Source organism: Saccopteryx leptura, chromosome 13 (assembly GCF_036850995.1).
Source record: "Saccopteryx leptura isolate mSacLep1 chromosome 13, mSacLep1_pri_phased_curated, whole genome shotgun sequence".
Taxonomy (NCBI): domain Eukaryota; kingdom Metazoa; phylum Chordata; class Mammalia; order Chiroptera; family Emballonuridae; genus Saccopteryx; species Saccopteryx leptura.
Window position 1 is genome coordinate 14,654,556 of NC_089515.1, and position 22,747 is coordinate 14,677,302.

At 48.5% G+C, this 22,747-nt stretch overlaps 1 long non-coding RNA gene across 1 annotated transcript; it reads left to right on the forward strand.

Moving 5' to 3' along the window:
* The first annotated feature begins 1,781 nt into the window (after positions 1-1,781).
* Positions 1,782-22,358, forward strand: LOC136384606 (uncharacterized). The gene is made up of 5 exons (XR_010747622.1): positions 1,782-1,927; positions 2,268-2,350; positions 2,877-3,057; positions 20,881-20,927; positions 22,189-22,358. It is a non-coding gene; the product is annotated as an uncharacterized lncRNA (long non-coding RNA).
* Positions 22,359-22,747: the final 389 nt, after the last annotated feature.

Here is a 22,747-nt window from a genome sequence, read left to right on the forward strand (position 1 = left end):
CTCTGATGCAGACCCCAAGATGGAGATTCACGTGCCAATGACTTATTAAAGAAGTTTTCCGAGGGGTTAGGGGAGCAGGACGGGGACAGAGGAAGCCAAGTGCAGGTGTGCTCTCTGAAGTCCCAGCCTCAGCCCAACCTCACAGGGGAGCCCTGCAAGGTCAATCATCGGTCAGACTTAGTCCACACCTGAGGCCAGAGAGCTGGCCTTTCTTCCCCCTGCACCGGTCAGTCAGCGGTCAAGGGCCAACCCGACCAGGGTGAGCTCTGAGTGTGTCACCCGGGGTTGTCTTTGAGAGTAGGTCAAAAGTACAAGTCAGAAGGAGCACTCAGGGCCAGGGGATGGACACACAAATCAGGGAGGGAGCTAAAGGGAGTCTCAGAGCTGCTGCACCACAATATTGGTCTGGACAGACTCCTTGACATCCTTTGTTGTCCATTTATGTCCTCCGGGCGCCTTGCCCTGATGTCTGGATCGGGATATGTAGTGGACGTTGGCTGTTTTGGGGTTGCCCAATCTCCGTTTCCCCTTTCCTTTTATAATTCTAATGTCATTAGGGTCAAAGGGATTTAGCATTACTAAAGTATGAGTAATTTCAGGAAATCATTCTTCTTAGTGCCTATCTTTTGTCAGCGATGACTAGCCCAGACCCCACGGGTGGGCAGGTGCCCATGACCTAAATAGTCAGCACCTGCTTTGCCCTCCGCCTGGTGATTGGATTGGGGATAGTGCCTTCGTCAGAAGTTGGACACAGAGAACAGAAATGGCTCTGGCAGCTTTTAAACTGAAAGATATTAATGCAGGGGAGCAGGTGCTCACAAAGTCACTGGAGGGGCTAGAGGGGCGGGCTCGGGCTGGGTGTCGAGGAAAAGCGCCTGTTTCCCACCAGGGATCAAGCAAGGAGTTGTTCCCTGTACCATCGCGTTTAAGCATGTACCCAATCACTGCAATCCAGGCATCAGGAGCTTCCGGACACCCGTGAAGTTAGTAACGGTGCATAAGAACAGCAGTCCTTGGCCAGACGTCACAGCCGGAGACGCAGGAAAATGGCACCTCTCTCAGGGCTGGCTCCCAAACTCAGCGAGAGCACCTGATGAGTGGCAACCCGTTTGTATCTGGAACCCTAGCTGAGTGGTGGGCTGCGGATGTAGATTCTTGTTCTGCAGCCTTTGAGCACAGGGAGGAACACCCTAGAAGGGTCAGACTGGCTCTAAGGACTGGTTGGTTCTCCAGGACCCCACAGGTGATCAAATAGCCCAGCTCAAGCAACAAGAGTTGGGACAGTGCTTCGGCCTGCGAGGGGGGAGAGAAGCTCTCTGTTTCCTGCTGGATGTGAACAGGGGAAGAGGTAGGTTGGAGCTGTTGGAAGCCATGTTGACATCATAAGGTTTGATAATGAAACCAGCCCCTAGTGTAGAACAGAGCCAATTTGGGAGATCTAGAGAAAGACCTGGGCTTGATGATGCTCTTTGAAGACCAGGAGAGGGATGGTGACTTATTCAAGGTCACGTAACAGTGAGGGGGACAGCAGGATCTAGAACACCAGCCTCCTGATGCCCAGCGCAGCCTTTTCCCATCCTGCGGTCCTTGGCCTCTTTGGAACCTACATGCCTTCCCTCCCCTGCAGCCGCTCTCTACGGGCAGCTGGCAGGGGTTCCCAGCCCTCATTCATTAAGGGAGCTGATTGGCCTGACCCCTCTGAGCCAGCGGAGCTGCCTGGAGAGGGGCCTCCGCAGAAAAGCACTCAGAACACATTTTCTGGCAGACGCGGTGGAGCCTGGGTGTGTATGAATAACTCATAACTGGAGCCGGCCTAGCGAGGAGCTCGGAACTGGCTCTGCAAACACCCCAGGGGTTCTCTCCGAGCAGCACACTGAAATGTGGCCACACCGGTTCAGGCTATTTTAAGCTTCGGAAACCAAGGGAGGTAAGGCGGGGTGAACCCGAGGGCTCTGAGGGCAGATGAGTTTCAGGCCAGCTTTCTCTGTGCCTCCAAGGTCACCTTGGGCCCTTCTCCTGTCACCTGTGACCTTGCTTTCCTCGTCCCTCCTCTGCCTGGAAGGATGAGAAGCCAAGACGCTCCTGATCCCCGGGGGAGTGAGCGGAGAAGGAGAGGCGTGGGGGGCAGGACGCCCGGTCCGGGCGCTGGCGGGCGGCATCGCTGTCTGCCATGGCCCCAGCGCTTCCCCTTACACTTATTTACATTGCTTTTACTTAATCCTCACAACAGCCCTTAGAAGTATCCCTGGTATCTCTATTTGTCACAGGAGGAGGAAGTAGAGGCTTGGAGAAAGTAAGCAGCTTGCTCAGGGCCCCAAGGTGACACAGCAGAACAAGGGTTTGAAACCAGGTGGGTCTGCATTTCTAATGCCTATGCTCGGTGGCCTCAAAATCAGACACCAGGCGGAGCTCCCTTTCACTGCGCACGCGCTCCTCCGTCTTGCGGCCAACAGCTCCGGAAGTTCCGTTTCAGAAGCCCCATTTTTCAGATGGGAAAACTGAGGTTCCAAGGGCTTCACAGATCTGCCCAAGGACACACAGCCGTGCTTGGCAGTGCCAAGGCTGAACCCAGCCTCCCCCACCCCGTCCCGGGTTCTTACCTTTATGCCACGCACCCAACCTTGTCGGTCCCTAACACGATTTCACAGGCTCTCATAGGCAACTGAGATCCTGAAAGGTTGGGTGACTTGCCCAAGGTCACACAGCTAATGGCTGGATGGGCCAGAACCCAGACTCTGGACTCTCTCCGGCTGTGTATAAGCAAACCGTTATTTCCTGACTCACATCGTCATTTCAGGGCTGTTTTAGCTCCATTTCTAGCTCATCTTCGCTGGGCAGGGGCTTCTGCCACTCTGACTTTGGGGTTTCTCTCTCAGTCCGTCCGACCCTCTGTCAAGATCAGTGATCTGTGACGGCACAAAGAGGACGCCGAGTCAAGGCTCCTGCAACTATGTCTGAGCTCGCCTGTGATACGGGGCTGACACCGCGACCTTTGCCCCTGTGGCCTGGAGCGCAGCGACACCTCCCTGCGTTTTCCTTATAAACACATGTTAGAAGGTAAGAGGCGGACCAGGAAAGTAATTCGTAGGAGAAAAAAAAAGTCTAGAATATGGGAACAAATAGGTGTTCGATGTGATTTGGTAGCTTTTTTTTTTTTTAGTATATTAGATGGTCTTTTTGTTTGTTTGTTTTTAATTGTGGTAAAGTAGATGATACAGTTCCAAATAATGTGACAGATATGGCAGAAAGTCACATTTTAATTCCTTGATTCACTCCTCCTTTTCTGAAATCAACAAATACCGGGCAAAAGTAGGCTTATGGTTGTAAGTACGTGAAACACAGTTTACTCTTGTATTTTTGTTTATTAATTACTGCCTAATTTCTTTGTATGACAACTGCAAACCTCCTTGTGTCCACCCCTGTATTTGCCGAACTGCTGTGTGCCAGGCATCATGGCGGCCGGGCGCTGAGGACCCAGAATGAGTCAGACCGGGTCCCTGCCCTACCAGGTCACACAGACAGAGCGCACAGGTCCAAAGCCGCGTGCAGTGCTGTGGACGGGGTCAGGGTCAGTGTCAGGACAAAGTATGTGGCTGCAGGAGTGTCTCCTAGGGTAGGGAGGTGTGAGATGCTTGAGCCTCTCGGAAGGCCTGGGAGGCTGCACAGGTGGGGGCCGGGGTCCTGGACGAAGGAAAAGGCCTATAGCTGGAATAAGTGACCTGGGGGACTGCAAGTGGTGGTGGCAGTCGGGGGTGGGGGTGGGGGTGTGAAGAGGGAGAGATGAAGTTGAAGAGCTTGGCAGGTTTGGTTTTGAAGAGCCCCGTGTGTTAGGGAAAGGAATTTAAATTGTCTCCTGGAGGCAAGGAAAAGCCATTGAAGAGGTTAAGCTGGAATGTGACATGACAGGGTTTCTATTTTAGAAAGTCACTCGGCTGCTGTTGGAGGATGGACAGCATGATTAGAGAGAGCAGCCATGAAAGTCTTTTAGGGGAGGGTGTCAATAGGATCACAACAGCACCAAGGGTCCCCAGGAAGTTCCCCACGGCAGAGACAGATGAGGGAACCTGTGCATCGAGCCATTTAAGCAGAAGAAAAGAAAGGAGCCCAGAATGAGTACCGAATTCTTTAACTGGTGTTTGGGTAGGTGATGTGCTAACAAAGAAAAAGAGGGAATCTCTTAATATATATATATTTGGGGGAGGGGTATTTTTCCAAAGTGAGAAGAGGGGGTGGGGGCGGCAAACAGACTCCCACATACGCCCGACTGGAGTCCACCTGGCATGCCCACCAGAGGGCAATGCTCTGCCCATCTGGGGTGTTGTTCCTCTGCAACTGGAGCCATTCTAGCGCCTGAGGTGGAGGCCAAGGAGCCATCCTCAGTGCCCGGGCCAACTTTGCTCCAATGGAGCTTTGGCTGCAGGAGGGAAGAGACAGAGAGAAAGGGGAGGGGGAAGGAAGGGTGGAGAAGCAGATGGGAGCTTCTCCTGTGTGCCCTGGCTGGGAATCCATGCACCGGGCTGACACTTTACCACTGAGCCAATCAGCCAGGACCTTAAAAAAATTTTTTTAAATGATAAGTTATTATGGTATATAGGATGTTAAGAAAAAAAAATAATACCCAGTAATCCCATTATCATAGCACAACCTGTGTGCCTATTTTGATTTATTTCCTTCTAGTGTTTCCCCCTAATTGGTAGCCCCAAATCAACTTCTTAGATGACAATTTATCTTTCTCTTTACTTGACGTGAAGATTGTGTTATTTTTTATTTTTTTATTTTATTTTATTTATTTTTTTTTTTGCATTTTTCTGAAGCTGGAAACAGGGAGAGACAGTCAGACAGACTCCCGCATGCGCCCGACCGGGATCCACCCGGCACGCCCACCAGGGGCGAAGCTCTGCCCACCAGGGGGCGATGCTCTGCCCATCCTGGGTGTCGCCATGTTGCGACCAGAGCCACTCTAGCGCCTGAGGCAGAGGCCACAGAGCCATCCCCAGCGCCCGGGCCATCTTTGCTCCAATGGAGCCTTGGCTGCGGGAGGGGAAGAGAGAGACAGAGAGGAAGGCGCGGCGGAGGGGTGGAGAAGCAAATGGGCGCTTCTCCTGTGTGCCCTGGCTGGGAATCGAACCCGGGTCCTCCGCACGCTAGGCCGACGCTCTACCGCTGAGCCAACCGGCCAGGGCAAGATTGTGTTATTTTAAAATGATTGTTGACAAGCAATGTTCTGTTTGTTTTGGGGAGATGACACTGTTTTCTCGCCTGTGGGATGGTGACTGGGAAGACACTACAGGCCTCTTCACGCCTGCGGAAGGCTCGCTTTGGGCCCATTGCTGGAGGCTCCGTTGCGTTTTGATTTTGTGGTGGGCCAGACTGCCTGCATATCTGAGCCAGTCACTTTAACCGCAGACTTGGTCGCGAGCAGTTTGTAGCTGTGTTTGTTCCATAGCTTGGTGCATCTAACTACTTAGTTTCTTCTACCTCCCCACTGACCATTAAAATCATCAAGGCAGTGAAACAGCTCATGGCTTTGTGTCTCCTGGAAACTCAGCCCGAGAGGCGAAGATGTGACAGCGCTCAGGTTAATTCTTGCTGGGGCTTGTGAGGCTCACGTGTCGGAGAAGTCGGCAGGCAGAGCATTGATTTTTTTTAACTTAGCACTCTGGTGTTCCCACCACCATGATATACTCCCAGTGTCCAGCTTGGAAAATAAAAAAAGTAATTGATGAGAAGTCTCCAGAAAAGTTGTCCAGGCTCTAGCTGGCTCTCATGGGTCAGAAGAACTTGCTATTGGCAAGCTCTGGGTTTGGGCGTGGGCCTGTGGAGAAAGCTGCTGCCTTCTTTGGGGAAGGGTTTATGCAGAATGTCAGTGGTCTTGGCCTTGAATGAAAGGTCTCAGGGGAACCACCAGACAGTGGCCTTATTTTGTGTTATCAGGCTGAAGGGTGCACTTGGGCAAAGTAGACATTCAGTGGAGAGAGGCGAGCTTGGAAGGGGAGCCAAAACCTTCTGCTAACCTGGAACGGAGATGGGGTTTCAGTGGAGCTTGGCAAATATGAGGTCACTGGATTCATTCCTTGGATTGTCCCTGCCCTCCACGACCACCAGAACTATTCCTCTCCCGGGCAGCCATTGGGAGGAAATTCAACTATCAATGACTGCTGGTCGGGAGGGGAATCAAATGTAGGGATGGATAGCATGGAACTGGGAGAGTGCTGATGGCCAGAAGCGGGAGCTGGACCCATTTTTATCTCTCACATGCCCTTGTGCAGGGACAGCAGGATGGATTCCAACAGTATGTTCTCTGGGGCTCTGCCCAGGCTAATTTTACATGACAATGGCTGCTCTATGCTCTTTAATGGAGCATTCTGATCACTGCAGGCCCCATGTGACCAAGCAGCCAGAGCTAGAAAAGGCTCCCGCTTGGACTTCCGGGCCCATCCAGCAGCAGGGGAGGGACACCGGCTGTGAGTTACCCAGGTGGCCAGACAAGCATTTCCCCCAGCCGCCCCCCGCTGTTCTGGCAGAAGGGGACCTCTACTGGTCACCGGATTGGCTGTCCAGGGCATGGCAGGTCACTGTCCCTGACCACTGGGCTCTTTCATGCAGGCTGGGCTGAAGGTGGGACTTTCACTGCGTGTGGGTCCCTGAGAGCTTTTGCAAGCCAGTGTGTCAGTGCTGGCATGGCTTCCTGCAGGCCGAGCCCTTCACTGCCTGTCCATGTGGAAGCCCCGGATGTAGCCAGGGAGGAAAAGACGCCCGGGGCCAGTGCGAGGCTGGACTGGGCTAGCAGGACCAGGAGTCCAGTGGTTGGCTGAGTTGCAAGCCAGTTCTGAAATTTACTGGTCTCTTTAAAAATAAAGAAAACCAAATAAAGTGTGTATGTGTGTGTGTGTGTGTGTGTGTGCGCGCGCGCGCGCGTGTGTGTGTGTGTGTGTGTTTTAAGAAAAGTAAACCGCTGAGAAAGGAATTGTGACATAAACAAAAAGAAATGTAAGCGCTCTGTTCTTTTGTGAGCCATAAAGGCAGCGAACAGGGAAATGCCAGACGCTGTGACCCATGGGGCACACTGGTCTCTCCTGTCTCCTTCCCATCTGCCCACAGAGGGAGGTTCTTGTTTTTAAGTGGCCTGCATGAAAAGATAGAACTCTGTGAAACGAATGAGCTGTATTTATTAGTATTTCATTTGTCTTTCAATCAGAATAGCTCCCAGAGTAATCACTGTGCAACTTAATGTCTTATGTCAACACACAGCCTGAAGAGCCTGCGGGCCCACACCCACACCCAGGGCGTGGCTGTCTGGGCAGGAGTCTCCCCAGCTGGGGAAGTCAGTCTCTATTAATCCCGCAGCACCTTCCACTCACAGGACCCCTAGGCTTCCTTTGGGTAAGCCTGAGGCTACTGGAGACAAGACCAAACCAAGGACAGCCTTCCCGATTCTTGATAGCAACTGCTGAAAACTAGACTGATTTTATTTATACACATAGGAGAAGGATGGGAAGAGGTAGGGGAGGAGGGCTTGAAATGCATTAGATCACATAGCTGGGAAGTTGCAACTCCCTCCCCTGTGCCCAAATTTTTGTTTCTAGAAGAAAAGGAAAGATGAGCAATGTGGGCAGAAATACAGTGATGCCTCGGTTTTCATCGATAATCCATCTGAAAAGAATCGGTGAAATCCAAAACCGACGAAAACCGAGGCAATTAGTTCCATAAGAATCAATGTAAATCCAATTAATATGTTCTAGACATATTTTATAGGGAATAAATGTAGTGTTTAATACTAAAAACAATAAGAAATTAATATAAAATGAATATAAAAGACTAATGTAAAGAATAAATGAACATTTAACATGGCATTTACCTTTCTGAAGCCTCTTCTTGGCGTATGGAAGACGGCAAGGAGGGAGAGAGAGGTGCCTATGCGCAGTAATCACTTACATGTGATTGTAGTATTAGCACTCACAACCAATAAAAACACTGGAAAGCAATAGAATTGTTTGGCTAGACACGCAGGGCGATGCTCACACAACGGGAAACAGCGCCACACTGAGCAGGGGAACACATAGGTCGCCCTTTGTTTTCACAAAATTAGCAGCGAGGTCATGTGGGCATACCGACGAAATCAGATAAATTTTTCTCAGAGAAAATATTGATGAAAACCGAAACTGATGATAACCGAAGTCAACGAAAACCGAGGTATTACTGTATCAGTCATCCACCACAAACTTAGCACCAAGGGGTCAGGGCCTTCAGACTCCTCCATTCACCCCAACCCAACATGCTCCTGCTTATCTGTTGTCATGGGACCACCTCCCACTCAGGACCTCTTTTTTGGTCTCTACTCCTCTTTCCGCCCTTTAGGCATATGGCATCCATGCCAATGAAAACCCTGGTCTTTTGAGTGCTTGTTCTGGGAAGACCGAGGCCCTTAGAATAGTTTTGGACTTGTAATGACCCAAGAGTACTGAGTGGACGTTGCTGTATTAGACTCTTGCATCAGAGCTGAAGTCGGTGCAGCAAGCACGTGCAACCGAAAGTTCTTCCCTTCCCATCTCAGTAAAAGTGCTTGTTCCCAAGATCCCAGAGTGGGCTTTTGACTTTAGTCAGTATGCGTTGCTTTTGATCATCCCACACCCAATAATTACTGACTTCTTCCTGAGCTGATGGAGGTAAGCGAGAGAAGAGGAGACTAAGTGTTTTCTGTCTGAGTCTTGATTGCATGGAACAGATTTACTCAAGTGAGCTCAGATAATGATTTCTATGGTACAATTTCATGGAGGCTCCAGGACAGGGCTGCACGAGCTTTGTTGTGTCACAGAGAATGGAGATGACTCTAGATTCATGCTGGGCATGTCAATAGTACATTTCTTCTTCTCCATACCACTCACTGGGCAGGTGTGTGTGTTTATTTAGCTCTACACGGCTACGGAGAGAGGTGCTCTTCTCTTTCACAGCTCTATCCCTAACAAGCAACCCTAAGTGTGGCACACAAGTAGTGCTCCTTGTATATTTTTGTTCAGTGAGCTCATGGACTGTCGCCTTATGCCCCACCATTTAAATAAGCAGCTAATTCTGGGTCTGCTCCTATCAGACCTGATCTCAAGTGATTTCTCCTCTTCCTCTGCTTGCCTGGTTTTTCCCCCCAGAACTCCTGATTGCACTTGACGCATTGTGATCTTTCCAGCCTCTTCTCCAACATGACCTTTTGGTTTTAGCTTCTACCACTCACTGACCAATTCTATGCTAACTTATTAGTTCACATTCTTGAGAGGAAGGAAGGAAAAGAGGGAGATAGAAAGAGAGAGAAGACCAATTATCACAGTCATCTATTGGTACCAGATCATAGGCCATGAGCCAACCAGGAGATTGACGGTCCTTGAGTCTGATGCCCACGGTGGTCACCAGTTGAGGTGGAGGACAGAAGAGTGTTCACTGTTTCAAAACATAGATTCCTAGGCAGCAGGGTCTGCGGACAAGGCAGTTTCTCAGAGAATGGATTATGAATGCAGGAGGCAATTTTTGACCTCTCTTAGAGGTCAAACTCCCTAAAGAGCTTATTATAGATAGAGAGGCGACTTCAAGGCAGCTGCCCTTTCTCCCTTCTTGTAAGAGGCGTTTTCTCTGGCAAGAGCAGAGTTCAGGTGACTCAAGAGAGGCTAGTGATGGAAGCTCAGCTCCCTAGCTGTAGTGATGGGGGTCAGGGGTGAGCATGTGACACAACCAAATCGATGAGTTCTTTCCTGAAAATTCTAACAGTGAATCTGGGAGAGAGCATTTCTTTTCTTCTCTCTGATTATGGAACCGCTGGATTATGAGACTGAACTGTCAGTAGCTGCATCTCCATCATGTCGAGGGGAAAATAAAATAGTCAGAAAGGAGGACAAGGTACTGAGAGGCAGAGAGAGAGTGTGTTGACAGCCTTCACTCCTAATAGCCGTAATGGGAATCTCACCCTTGTTCTTACTGTCGTTTTTCCCATCGTTCAGTTGAGAGGTCCAATAAATTCTCTTTCTCTCTCTCTCCTTTTTCTCTTTGCTTTAGCTAATTAACTGGACTTTAAAAGTAATTCTGAATTAAAGCAAATGCTAAATTTGGTCGTTTAAACTATATAAGCATTTGTTAAATGAGCAAAACTCGGAAAGTTATGTAAGTTCCAAGGGAAGAACGAGAGAGAGCAAAGCAAAAATAAAATCCAAATCGCCTTTGTTAATTTCTGACTTCAGTACTTAATCCATAACAAATCCACCCCTTCAGATGTGAACTTTCTTTTTCTTCTTCTTTTTTCCCTTTTTATTTTGGAGAGCAGAGTACGTTTCCCCCTGCGTCAGCAACTGAGGCAACCCTGAGTTTAAGGCAACCAAAGGACATGAACTTGAACTGAAGTTTGAAAATATAGACTGTCCTAGATAGAATCTCAAGATTAGGAGACATTTTGATATAGAGCTGAACATAAGTCTTTTCTCTTCCAAAAGAGCAGTTACCCTTTGTTCCAGAAGCAGAAAGGAATAGTCTACATTTCCCAGAGAGGAAAAAAAAATATTAAGGCTCCAATTGAGCAAAAATCATAGTTTTCCCAAGGCTTATTTTGGTTCTTTATCTTGGGGCAGGGAGGACGTTAGACCTTGAGTTGGAAGGCGCATTTGTATGGGTAAAGGTGTCTCCAGAGATGGTCCTAGTAGACTTTACTTGGAATCTTCTAAAAATGCACAATGATCCTGGATAGCTGTGGCTCAACTTGAGGTCCCGTAGCATTGTGAATGGTCACATGCAAAAGAGTGCAGAAGGCCATATGGAAAAGAGCCCAGCCATTGTCTCAGCACAGATCCTCTAGGACAGGGATCTCCAAACTATGGCCCGCAGGCCGCATGCGGCCCCCTGAGGCCATTTATCCGGCCCCCCGCCGCACTTCCAGAAGGGGCACCTCTTTCATTGATGGTCAGTGAGAGGAGCACTGTATGTGGCAGCCCTCCAACAGTTTGAGGGACAGTGAACTGGCCCCCTGTGTAAAAAGTTTGGGGACCCCTGCTCTAGGAAGACAAAGTTCTAAGTGCTGCCTCTTCCTCAGATGGGGTCTAGGATCTTTAGAACAAGGCCTGGGAGAGTGGGATAGCCCAGAGGGCTGACCCCAGCCCCAGCTGGAAAGTCAGTCTAGAGCTGACTCTAGAGAGCGTCTGAGCCACCGTCCTTATTTCACAGTAGGGGACAGTGAGACCTGGAGAGAAGTGTTTTACTCATGGCTTTCCGGTCATTGTGTTCGTCTGCTTCTCCAGATAGTAGACTCCAAGATCAGGTTCAACACGGAGGGATTCTGTTAGAGAAAACCCCACCCAAGTCTGGGAGAATGAGAAGGGAGCTGGAGAAGACCACTGTGTGAGTGATCTGAGCAGAAGGTTGAGTGGAAGCGTCTTAGACTGCTGTGCTCTCTAAGGAAGGCTGCACATGGGGGTGCAGGTGGGAGGGTCTTCCAGCCAAAGTCAGCGGAGAGAGGGGTCTTGTGTCTCCCAGGAAAGGCACACCTTAGAATCCCTCCCATGGTATTCCCTGGCCAGGAGCAACCCGTGGGATCCATGGGGTGTGTGGCTTCCATGCAAGGCCAGCGATGCATGTCAGGACAGCAGCTGGGCCTTGGTTGATTACTTTCCCTCTAATGCTCGCAGCCAACTCAATACAGATGATCGTGGAGTCACAGCTCGTACTCATCCTGTTCCTCCTCCGCTATCCGCTCTAAACTTCTCTCGCCCTCAGCTTCACTTTGTTAGGTCTTGGTGGCTTAACTTGGTGCTATGACCCAAGCCTTCCCTTCTAGGGGTGTCTGAATGCTTGATAATGAGCCTCGTTCAGGTTGGGGCTGTGCTCACAGTTACAGAGAGACACGGGAGAAGCAGGTGGCATTCTAATGGATCACTCAGACTGATTTTTTTCCTTCCTTGATGACACTTTGGCAAAGAATTCAAAGTACACTGGTAGCAGCCATAAATTATATTGATAGTTCAATGGGACCCTTACTGTGTCCCCTGCCACAAGTGAGTTCCTTTGGGAAACCAAGACCTTCAGCCAGGCAGAGTCCAGAGTTGCGGGGACAGGAATCACAAGACGCCCAGGGTCACTGGGAGTGACGGTAAGTGCGACAGCTGTTGGCTTCTGCCCCTTGACTTCCAGACTCACGTACCCTTCCTACTGGAGACAGTGTCATAGAGGAGTCTCTGACTTAATACACAGAATGCATTCTGAAAAATGGGCTTCCTTATTTCTGAACATTTCCTCTGAGCATCTGGTACCTTTGGACGTCTGTTGCAGCATTCTGGGAGGTAGGCTGTCCCAATACAAATCACCAGGTCAGCTGCCCAAGCAGACAGCCAACTGGGAGATGACATGCCTGTCTCTCCATTTTCAAGAGCGGTTTGCTGGACCTCAGGGAAGGTGTTATATTATCTGGAACTTACACTGTCATGCACAGTATGATCCATACGAGGGTATTAGTGTTACACTCTGAGAAGCTAGTCAACATTCAGAGTACACTAATTAGGAACCCGCACTCTAGGGGTGGTTAATTTGCATTTGAGAATTCTAAAGGTCACTATAAGCCTTCAGCTATTCTGCCTGCTGACCTCCAGCTCCATCATCTGTCCTCCAGCTGCTGTATGTGACCTTGTGACCTGCACCCTCCCAGCCCCCTTGCCTCTGGCTTCCTGATGGATCCAGCTAGCGGGAGGCACAGCAGGAGACTGGGGGCTGGAAGGAGAGAGAGGGGCTGGGGTACTTATCCTTCCTCCCAAGGCGCAGCCCGAAAAGGCCCTTTGGGGCTACAGAGAGGCGGTGGCCACATTTTCCTATCTGAGTCTGCAGCTGCTGTCGGGAGCCCTCTGCTGCAGCCACAGCTTCCTCCAGGCCCTGGGTTTCTCCTCGTCCCTGTTCCTCCAGGCCCTGGGTTTCTCCTCGTCCCTGTTCCTCCAGGCCCAGGGCAGAGCAGCCAGGCTCTCACAGTGGCCGGGTGCTCCAGCAAGCATCCCTTGTTAGTTTCTCCTCACCCTGACCACACCTTTGCATTAGTTCCTGCATTAAACTTTCTTCTGTTCCCGGCATTGAGACAGAGGAGGGATCAAAGAGACCAGAGGAAAAGAAGACAGAGGGAAAGGGGTTGAAAGGATGGGATAAAGCTGAAGGGAAGGGGGGAGGACGCTGTAGGGAGGGGGCAGGGAGATGTTGAGGGGAACACAGGGGAGGGGGGGTGCATTTGGAGCGACACTAGAATCTATGTAAACACAATAAATTAAAATCAATAAAAAACAAAACAAAACTTTCTTCCGTTCCCTCCTTTGAATGTGCTGTCCATTTTCTGCCAGGACTTTGATCTCCAATCAATACCAAAAGGTTTATGAATCAGCATGGGGATTTTTAGAAATCATTTTTGTATTGGCAGAATGAGCAATCAAGCGACAGGATTTAATTGGCTAGAAATGTTGTGCAGCACCTCCTCCCTGACGTAAATAAAACGAGGACTCGGAGAGCTCGGCCGCCTATTTCCTGGGGTTGCCGTTTGGGCTGAGGGTCCACTTAACTATCTGGCCTCTGAACAGAGGAACCTCGATGATGAGGCAGTGCGCTGAGACTTGCCAGGAGAATGCTTCTGCCTTTGCCTCAGGGGAACCCAAGGGCAGAGCGCAGGGGCTGTAGCAAGCTCGCCAGCCAGTTGAGTGACTGTGTTTTGATTCGTTTCACGATGTCTACGTGTTTATGAAAGTTAATGTGTATGTCAGAATTTGGCTAGAACTTTGGATTGTGGGGTTGAGAGATGGTTAGCCTTCCCCCTTCTCAAGTTTTTAGAAGCCACTGATTCCTGAAAAATGGGCTCGGTCATTGTGAATCATCAGGCTGGCTTAGATCTAGCCAGGACAGAGAGAAGCACTCTTCTTTCCTCCCCAGTAGGAAGGGAAGAAAATCATCTTCCCTGGACACGGGGCCTCCCCAAAGGCCAGAGACCACAGAGACATTCCTCTTCCCATGTTCTCTGTGGGCTGAGTGTGGGAGGACGGGGGAAGTGTTTGCTGTTTTGTGGTAAATGCTGGGGAGCCTAGTGCCGTATCCAATGGCTCTTTTCAGGGCGTAGGGTGCGTGGCAACTCTGTTTTCATGTCTTAGCCCTCATTACCCGTTGGGGCCCCAAGTCACATCAAATCAACACTTGGCTACAAGCTATATTACAAATGCAGCGTTGCATTGCAGGAAACCTCTGGGGAGAGCATAGGGATAACATCTTCAAATTGCAGGACAGGACAAAGAGGCCCAGAGAGGCCGAGCCACTTGTCCAAGGCCACCCTTATTTGGTGGACAGAGACCTGAGACCCAAATTGCCCCCACCCCCAGGTCCTGCATCCTATGCGGAACAAGGACAAGGAAGCTTGAGGGCAGGGATGGTATGGAGACATACTGGTCATACTGATCAATCACTAGGCATCCATTCACTCAACCGTTATGAGGTGTCCAAGACAATGCTGTAGGGGACAGAGAAATAAGAAAAGACACAGCCCCTTCCCTGGAGAGTTCCTGTCTGGTCAGGGGCTCCAGTTACCATGGGAAATAGCAGTCAGCTAGCTCCCTGGAGTGGGGTAGCTCTAGGAATGCAGAAGCACAAAAAGCAGTCATTCAGATGGTGGTTCAAATGTCTACTCGACTCAGACAGACGTGGTTCAAATCCCAGCACTCCTTGGGCAAGCTACCTAACCTTCCTAAGCCTCACTCTGCCCGTCTACATGAGAAGCGCCTCTGACATAATACAGTGAAAATTAAATAAGATTTTGCCTGCTGAAATGCTTCATGGAGAGCTGGACAACATGGTAAAGCCTCTATTGGCTAGTTAACAGTAATTAATTTAGTTAATAATCAAAGAAGATGGGGTGGGGTGCCATAGGCATACACCTCGGTCCCCGATCAAGTGTCCCAGTGCATACAGTATCCTGAAGGGGTCTAGCTGGGAGGTGGTATTCCCTTGGAGAATGCTAATTAAATGACTGCAATGACTTGTGCCAAGTAAACGTGATCTAGAAACAGGATTAGCCAAGGGTCAACCAGTTATGGTGGGATTACTTGGCCGCTGGTTTGTCAGGGTTGACTGAGTGTCACACGGTGTTTGCGGAGCAGGGATCACCTACTTTCCCACGCACTTTGCCTTCAGCCTTCTGATCAGCCACCAATGCCAGCGCAGAGAGACAAATTACCCAGAAGTCTGCTTTCAGCGTTGCCTGGAGCGCACCTGTCATGCAGCTACGTAAAAATGGATGAATTGTTTTTAAGGTTTCTATTTGCTAATCCCTTCGCCAGCTTCCCAAATACCCCACAGTCACGTTTAATTCTAGACCAGTCTAAGGTAGTACAACTTCAGGGCAATAGTGTCATGAGGCCAGTCTGTACAACTGTCACTGAGTTCTTCATTAGTTAATTAAAAAGGTCGTCACCCATCCAAGTACTAACCAGTCTCGACCCTGCTTAGCTTCCAGGATCAGAGGAGATCAGGCACATTCGGGTGCACAACTAAGTGGAACAGCAAATCCACGTGTCTTTCCCCACCCCCTCCTCTCTCTCTCTGATATCAATTTGAAAAAGTAGCTTCTCTTTTAAATAAATAAATAAAATTAAAAGGTGATGGCCCAGGTACTTGCACAAAGGGAAGCAAAAAGAGAATGCCTGTTTGTCTAGCTGAGGGACAGACATTTTCGTATCAGGAAAGTGGAGTCAAGAGTTTTAGAAGCCTGAAGGAACTGGTTGAAAAGCCAACACGACTTTAGAAGATGTTTTCACCAGAGAACAAAGCCTTACTTTGGTATCAACGCTGGTTCAGAATCAATCACGAATTCAGGACGTGAAGCAGTCGAACTTTAGTTTAGTTAGACCCATATCTGACTATGAATACAGAAAAGGAATGTATAGGTGTCTTAGCACCTGTAGTGGTGACAAAAACAAACAAAAACAAAAAACGGTGGCCTTTTAAACCAGCCTATGGAATGACACAATTTAACAAAGAAATAAGACTGTGGAGAGAAATTCCATCCCTGGATTTGTCCTGAGATGCTTCCAGATTTACCACCTACTTCTAAGAAAAGTTTTTACTTAAAATGGTCTAGATTTTTTTTAGTTGTTTAGCATTGCAATTTCTCCTTAACAGTCCAGTTTTCTCAGTTACTTGAAACAAGGTTAACTTAAAAAAAAAATCAATGTAATAACCAGTTCACATCCATTAGGATGGCTACTATCAAAACACCAGAAAGTAACAAGCATCTGCAAAGAGAGGGAGATGTTGGAATCCGTGGCTGGAGTGTAAACTGCTACAGCTGCTGTGGAAAATAGTGTGGAGGCTCCTCAAGAAACTACAATTACAGCTACTATATCATTTAGCAATTCTGCTCTGGGTATCCTTACTGGGTATATACTCCAAAGAGTTGAAAGCCGATCCTCAAAGAGACATGTGCACACCCATGTTCATGGCAGCACCATTTATAATAGCCAAATGTGGAAGCAACCCTCATGTCCATCAATGGATGAACCATCAATGGAAGGTTCTGACCAGTTGGCTCAGTGGTAGAGCCCAGCTCAGAGAATGGATGTCTCAGGTTTGAGTCTCAGTCAGGGCACATAGGAGAAGCGACCATGTGTTTCCCCACCTCTTCCTCTCCCCCTCCTCTCTCTTTCCCTCCTGTAGCCATAGCTCAATTGGTTTGAGCATGTCCCTGGGGCACTGAGGATGGCTCTATGGAGCCTCTGGCCTCAGGTGCTAAAAACAGCTCGGTTGCCAAGCAATAGTCCAAGATGAGCATAGCATGGACCTTAGAAGATTGCCAGGTGGATACCCATTGGGGTGCATGCAGGAGTATGTCTCTCTGTCATCCCTCCTCTCACTTAAAAAAATAGAAGAGTGGTTAAACAAAATATGGTATAGCTGTACAATGGAATATTATTTGGCTTTAGAAAGAAAACAAATTTTGTCACATGATGCAACATGGATAAACCTTGAGAACATTATGCTAAGAGAAATACACCAGTCACAAGGAGACAAATACTATATGATTCTACTTACATGAAGTACCTAGCATAGTCAAAATATGAAGATAAAAAAGTAGAATGGTAGTCTCCAGGACCTGGGAAGGAAGAGAAGGAAAAGTTATTGTTTAATGGGTGTAAAGTTTCAGATTTGCAAGATGAAAATAGATCTGAAGATCTATTTTACAACAATGTGAATATACGGAACACTGCTAAACTGTCCGCTTAAAAATGGTTAAGCTGATAAATGTTATGTTTTTTTAATATAATTTTAAAAATTAATGTAATGAACACCTCAAAAAACTAAGATAAAGTGGCAGGTGGAGAAATGGACAGATAGGTTAACAAAATAATTATTAGAAAATAATAATAATTGTTGATTCTAGGTGGTGGGTATATAAATATTTTCTGTAAAACTCAACTTTTTTGTATATTTGAAATTTTTTATAATGAAATGTTGGCAAAGAATAAAAAAAATCAATACAGTAGTAATTAAATTTTATATACATGTACTCTACATATATGATGCATATACTATACATATGCAGCTAATATTTTTCATTGTGACACACTTTTCTTAAAAATAAACCTCTAAAAGAGTGGACTATGAAAAAATAAAAGAGGGACTCTGCTTGACAGATATTTGCTAAACATTGTTTTATCGGATAATACAGTAACGCCTTGGTGTTTAGAAAATCAATTAGGGCAGGAAGGCTCTTAGAATAGCTAGCGGACTTCTGCTCAGCCCTCTGCAGCCCCAGCCCTGCTCCCCAGAGCAGGCTGCATTGCCTCACTTCCAGTTTTTCTGTTTCTCACGGTTATTTCCCTATCTTTAACTAAAATGCTTATACTGCTATTTCTCATTTCATCAACTTCAGACGTTGTCTGTTGACTTCCTGCCCCGAGATGTGAACTCGGCTGCACACACGATCCACTCCACCCCCTGCCTCGCCACTTTCCCCTCTCCTTTCTCCCCTGCCGAGTACACCACTCTCCATTCCTCCACCGGTTAGCTCTCCAGCTTCAAATGTGTGCCCAGGCCTCCACTTTTTGTGCCACTCACCATCCCTGTCATCTCTTGAGTCTCCGTAAGGTGGCATTTTTTTTTTTTTTTTTTTGTATTTTTCTGAAGCTGGAAACGGGGAGAGACAGTCAGACTCCCGCATGCGCCCGACCGGGATCCACCTGGCACGCCCACCAGGGGCTACGCTCTGCCCACCAGGGGGCGATGCTCTGCCCCTCTGGAGCGTCGCTCTGCTGCGACCAGAGCCACTCTAGCACCTGGGGCAGAGGCCAAGGAGCCATCCCCAGCGCCCGGGCCATCTTTGCTCCAATGGAGCCTTGGCTACGGGAGGGGAAGAGAGAGACAGAGAGGAAGGGGGGGGGGTGGAGAAGCAAATGGGCGCTTCTCCTATGTGCCCTGGCCGGGAATCGAACCCGGGTCCCCCGCACGCCAGGCCGACGCTCTACCGCTGAGCCAACCGGCCAGGGCCATAGTGGCATTTTTACATCCCCTCCTCCCCCTTTCTCCTCCTCCCCCTGACCGTCCATGCCTCAGACTGTTCACCAGACCTCACCTTTATCGCATGACATCAGTTTGAATGTGTCCAAACAAACACAAAAACCCAGCACCTCTGTGTTGAAAACTCCATCCCAACATGGTGAGCAGGCACGCTGCTGCGAATAGAGTCAGCACTTTACAAACACCTGGACAGCTGGGTGGTAGTCCTGCTAGCCAGCACTAAGCTCACAACGCGGGGGCTCACCAGCACCTCCTTACCCCAGGGGGGCAGACGGCAAGTCCCAAATGGGGACGCAGACACAAGGCATGCCACGAACTTCTTTCTATGTTATTTAAGCATCTACCCTGCATATTCTCAGGATTCTGAAAGCTCTCTATATAACTGCATTAGATTTTTAAAAACTTGACTAAATTGCCTGACCTGTGGTGGCGCAGTGGATAAAGCATGAACCTGGAGAGTGGAGGTTACCAGTTCAAAACCCCGGGCTTGCCTGGTCCAGGCACATAAGGGAGTTGATGCTTCCTGCTTCTCCCTCCTTTTCTCTCCCTCTCTCTCTAAGATGAATTTTTTAAAAACTTGATTAAATTAATTGAAGGAAGATAGAGCCATAATGGACCATTAAAGGAAAATTGGGCACATTTAAGGGATGTCCTCAGTTTGTCTGAGCTGTCCCCCATACTGTCTCTTGGCGTCTCTATCAGAGACACAGAATGGCCCGGATGGCTAGAGGCAACGAGCGCGGTAGCGCATTCCTCCTGGAGCGGCAACCCTATTTCATCCTGCCACGAGTTCGAGTCACGCATGTGATGATGCTGTCATGAAATTATATATCGCTGAACCCAGGGGTTCAAGGGTTTCAGTGATCTTTGCCTCCTCCTCTCCCCATCATCATTCACAATTTCACTCTACAGCCTTGCTCCATGATGTCACACGCAATATTGATCCGGTCGCTGTTTGATCAGGAACAGGTTGTTTATGCTGCGTCCTGACACGCACTGGGCTCCCTCTGCCCCGTTTCCCCAGGGCACTGCCCACAGTCTCGTCCTAGGACTTCACGTACTGTGACAGCCCCAGGTTGCTGTCTGCCGTGGGGAATGAAATAGAGAGCCCCTTTTATTTCCCTTATTCTACCAGAGGAGAAAGCCACAGTTCAGAGCAATTCCGTGCCTTACTCCCATACTGCCAGCTTGCTGACATTTTTGAAGTGTGCGCTGACCTCTGTTGATTCCAAGTCTAGAGTCCTGGCCTCTATCTATCTCCCAGTGATATCTACTTTTGAATCCTCAGAAGCTGTGAATATGTTCCCATACAAAGGCATGAAGGACTTTCAAAAGTGACTGAGGTTAAAAACTTCGATATGGGGAGACTTTTCTGTATTACCCAGATAAATCCAATCTAATCACACGAATCCTTAAAAACGGGGGCCATTCCAGACTGTGGAGAGAATGAGACTTTGGAAGGGAGGAGTCAGATTGATGCAATGGGGGAAGAATTCAGCCCGCTTTTCTTGGTTTTCAAGATGGAGGAGGAGGCCACGAGCCAAGGAATGTGGGTGGCTTCTAGAAGCTGGAAAGGCATGGGGTATGCAGGAAAGAACACAGTCCTGCCAACACCTTGAATTCATGGGGCCCTGGTTGGGACTTCTGACCTCCAGAACTGTAAGATAAGCGAGTGTTGTTTTACATGACTAAGCTTGTTGTCATTTGTTCCAGCAGCACCAGACAGCTAGTACACTCCCTAGTCCAGATTGTCATGCCCTCAAAATATATGAAAGGAACCAACCCCTCAGAGCTATTCTGTGCTTAAGAATTGCTTCTACATCATGTAAGGAGAAATCTCTGGACTCTTGCAAAATACGCCATGGTGATAACTGAGTTTTTCCAAGTAGCTAAGGATTTATTCATTTAAGACATGATATTTTTTTTTAACGTTCTGTAGGATGAAAATTTTTAATTTTGGGGAAGTTAAAATTGTAACATTTTAAATGAAACACTCAAGTTTAACATTAGAAAGAGTAAATCCTTTATAATCCTATATATATCTCCATATATATTCCTTCATATATATACAAATATGTATACATTCATATATATACAAATATGTATACATTCATATATATTCCTTTTTACTTAAATGGAATACATTAAACTTCATTTAACATTTTCAGAATGTGTGTGTGTGTGGGGGGGTATTTTAAGCATTAATTATTACCCAATACTCCAGCATTGCCTTGGAGATGACTAAGTATTGGAAAACTTTGATATGTCGCAGGTTTTCTGGAATGATCTTAATTTTAAATATTCTGTCTTACCTTCCTTTTCTCTTGTCAGATTACTTTTCCCGATTCCAGGCTGAGTGACAACAGTCACCATGGCTGGTAAGCTACTTGCCTTCACTATAAAGGGCCCCACCTACTGTATTTTCCCTGAATAAATTTTTTAAAAATATCATGCAGTTTATGGTTTGTTGCTTTTAAACCCTGATAGATGATTTTCTGCTCATGGTTTTTAGCTGGTGGAATCTTCCATGTTGGGCTGTTGGCAGGTGACAACAGGTAGCTGTGGCTGTGGGAAGTTAACCAGCAATGATGTCAAGCAGGAGATCTACAGCAGGACCCCAGAGAGAACACAGAGTCCCTTAGGCCTTTGTCTGTTCCTTGACCTGATAAATCTCCTGTCTTGTTTCTGACTTTATTAGCAAAACCTGCATCCCTCCTAAGACGTCCTTGAAACGAGGCTAGAACCACCAGTCAAACGAACTCATGTGATTATGATCTCTCTCCCCAAAATAATGCTTCCTTTCTAAACCCAGGCTCAGAAAATCTAAACCAACACAGGCCTCCAAAGTCCAACCACAACCATCCGAGATATGAGATGTTCCACTTCTTAGCAGTCTGGCTGCTGACGTCACCACCTGCTCACATGACTGATACAGGAGGCTCCTTTCCAGGGGGTGATGTGGCCAGAACCCGTTTTGTATACAAGCCCCCCCTGCCCCCGCCCCCACCAACTTCTTGGCCCTGATCCTCGGACCTATTCAATTAACTGAGACATGGTTACTAATCATTCTTAATACAAAGCCATGGCAATATGCTGTTGGTATGGGCACCAAGCTGGTCTTCTCCTGGGGTTAGCTTGGTTTGGCCTAGAGAGGGTGGAGTGAGTATGGGTGTGCATGTGTGTATGGCACATGTATGCATGTGTGTGCACGTCTCTCTGTGAGTGTGAGCTGGTGTGGGCTTGTTCCTGTGTGTGCATGTGTGCATATATGTGTGTGTTCACAAACGCAGCACAGGCAAACACAAGGAGAGAGGAGAGATGGAGGTAGAGAAGGAAAAGAGAGCCAACAGAAGAAGGCAAGGAAGGAGAGACCTACAGGGACAGACACAGAAAGAATGAGTGAGGTAGAGAAGTGAGGGGGACACAGGTGACCGGGCACAGGCAGAGAACAAGACGGCAGGAAGCAAACTGATGGCGCACAAGACACAGAAAGAACTAGAGGTGCTGGTCTGCGTCATTCCCAGGGTGAAGAAGTGCCCCTTAGGGGAGGCAGGCAGACTGAAAGCTCTCGGGAGAGTGACATTGCCCCCCTGCCACTTGTCTGCCTCCTTGTCACACCCTTGCTGTCCCCTTGTGCAGGTGGCTGTCCACACCCAGCCTCCACCCAGCTCCAGCCCACGGAGACGGCGCTGCCCTGTCATAACTAGAACCGCAGTGTGGAGCCTGCAGTTTTATTTTTTTCTAATAACTTAGCAACATCAAACAAAAAAGTCATGCTTGTCGTCTGTCTCAAAAGGCAAACAGTGGCTGCCTCAGCCGGGGCACCGCCCTCCCTGGATACACACAGGTGAGAGCGCGGACCAAGGGGCTCGGCCCTGGGTGTGTGGGGCTGATGCGGCAGGGGCCTGGTCCAAGAGCAGTAAAAACTGAGTCTGGCCCTTGTGCTGAGCTGTGAAGTGGGAGGAGTGCACCTGGGAAGGCATGTGTCCCACTGGAGACTCCTCCAGCCTGTGGGACAGACCATGTGCTGGGGACTCGGGGGGGACTGAGGCCCAGCTTCCCCATGGGGCATCGGGAGTGTGGCTTTTCCATTCAGACCTGGGTATGTTTCATGCACAGAAGGAGTTGCCCTGGATCAGTCATTTCCAGAAGTCTGTGGGGGTTCCAGAAGCTTCCACAAGCTCCCTCAGGGCCTGCG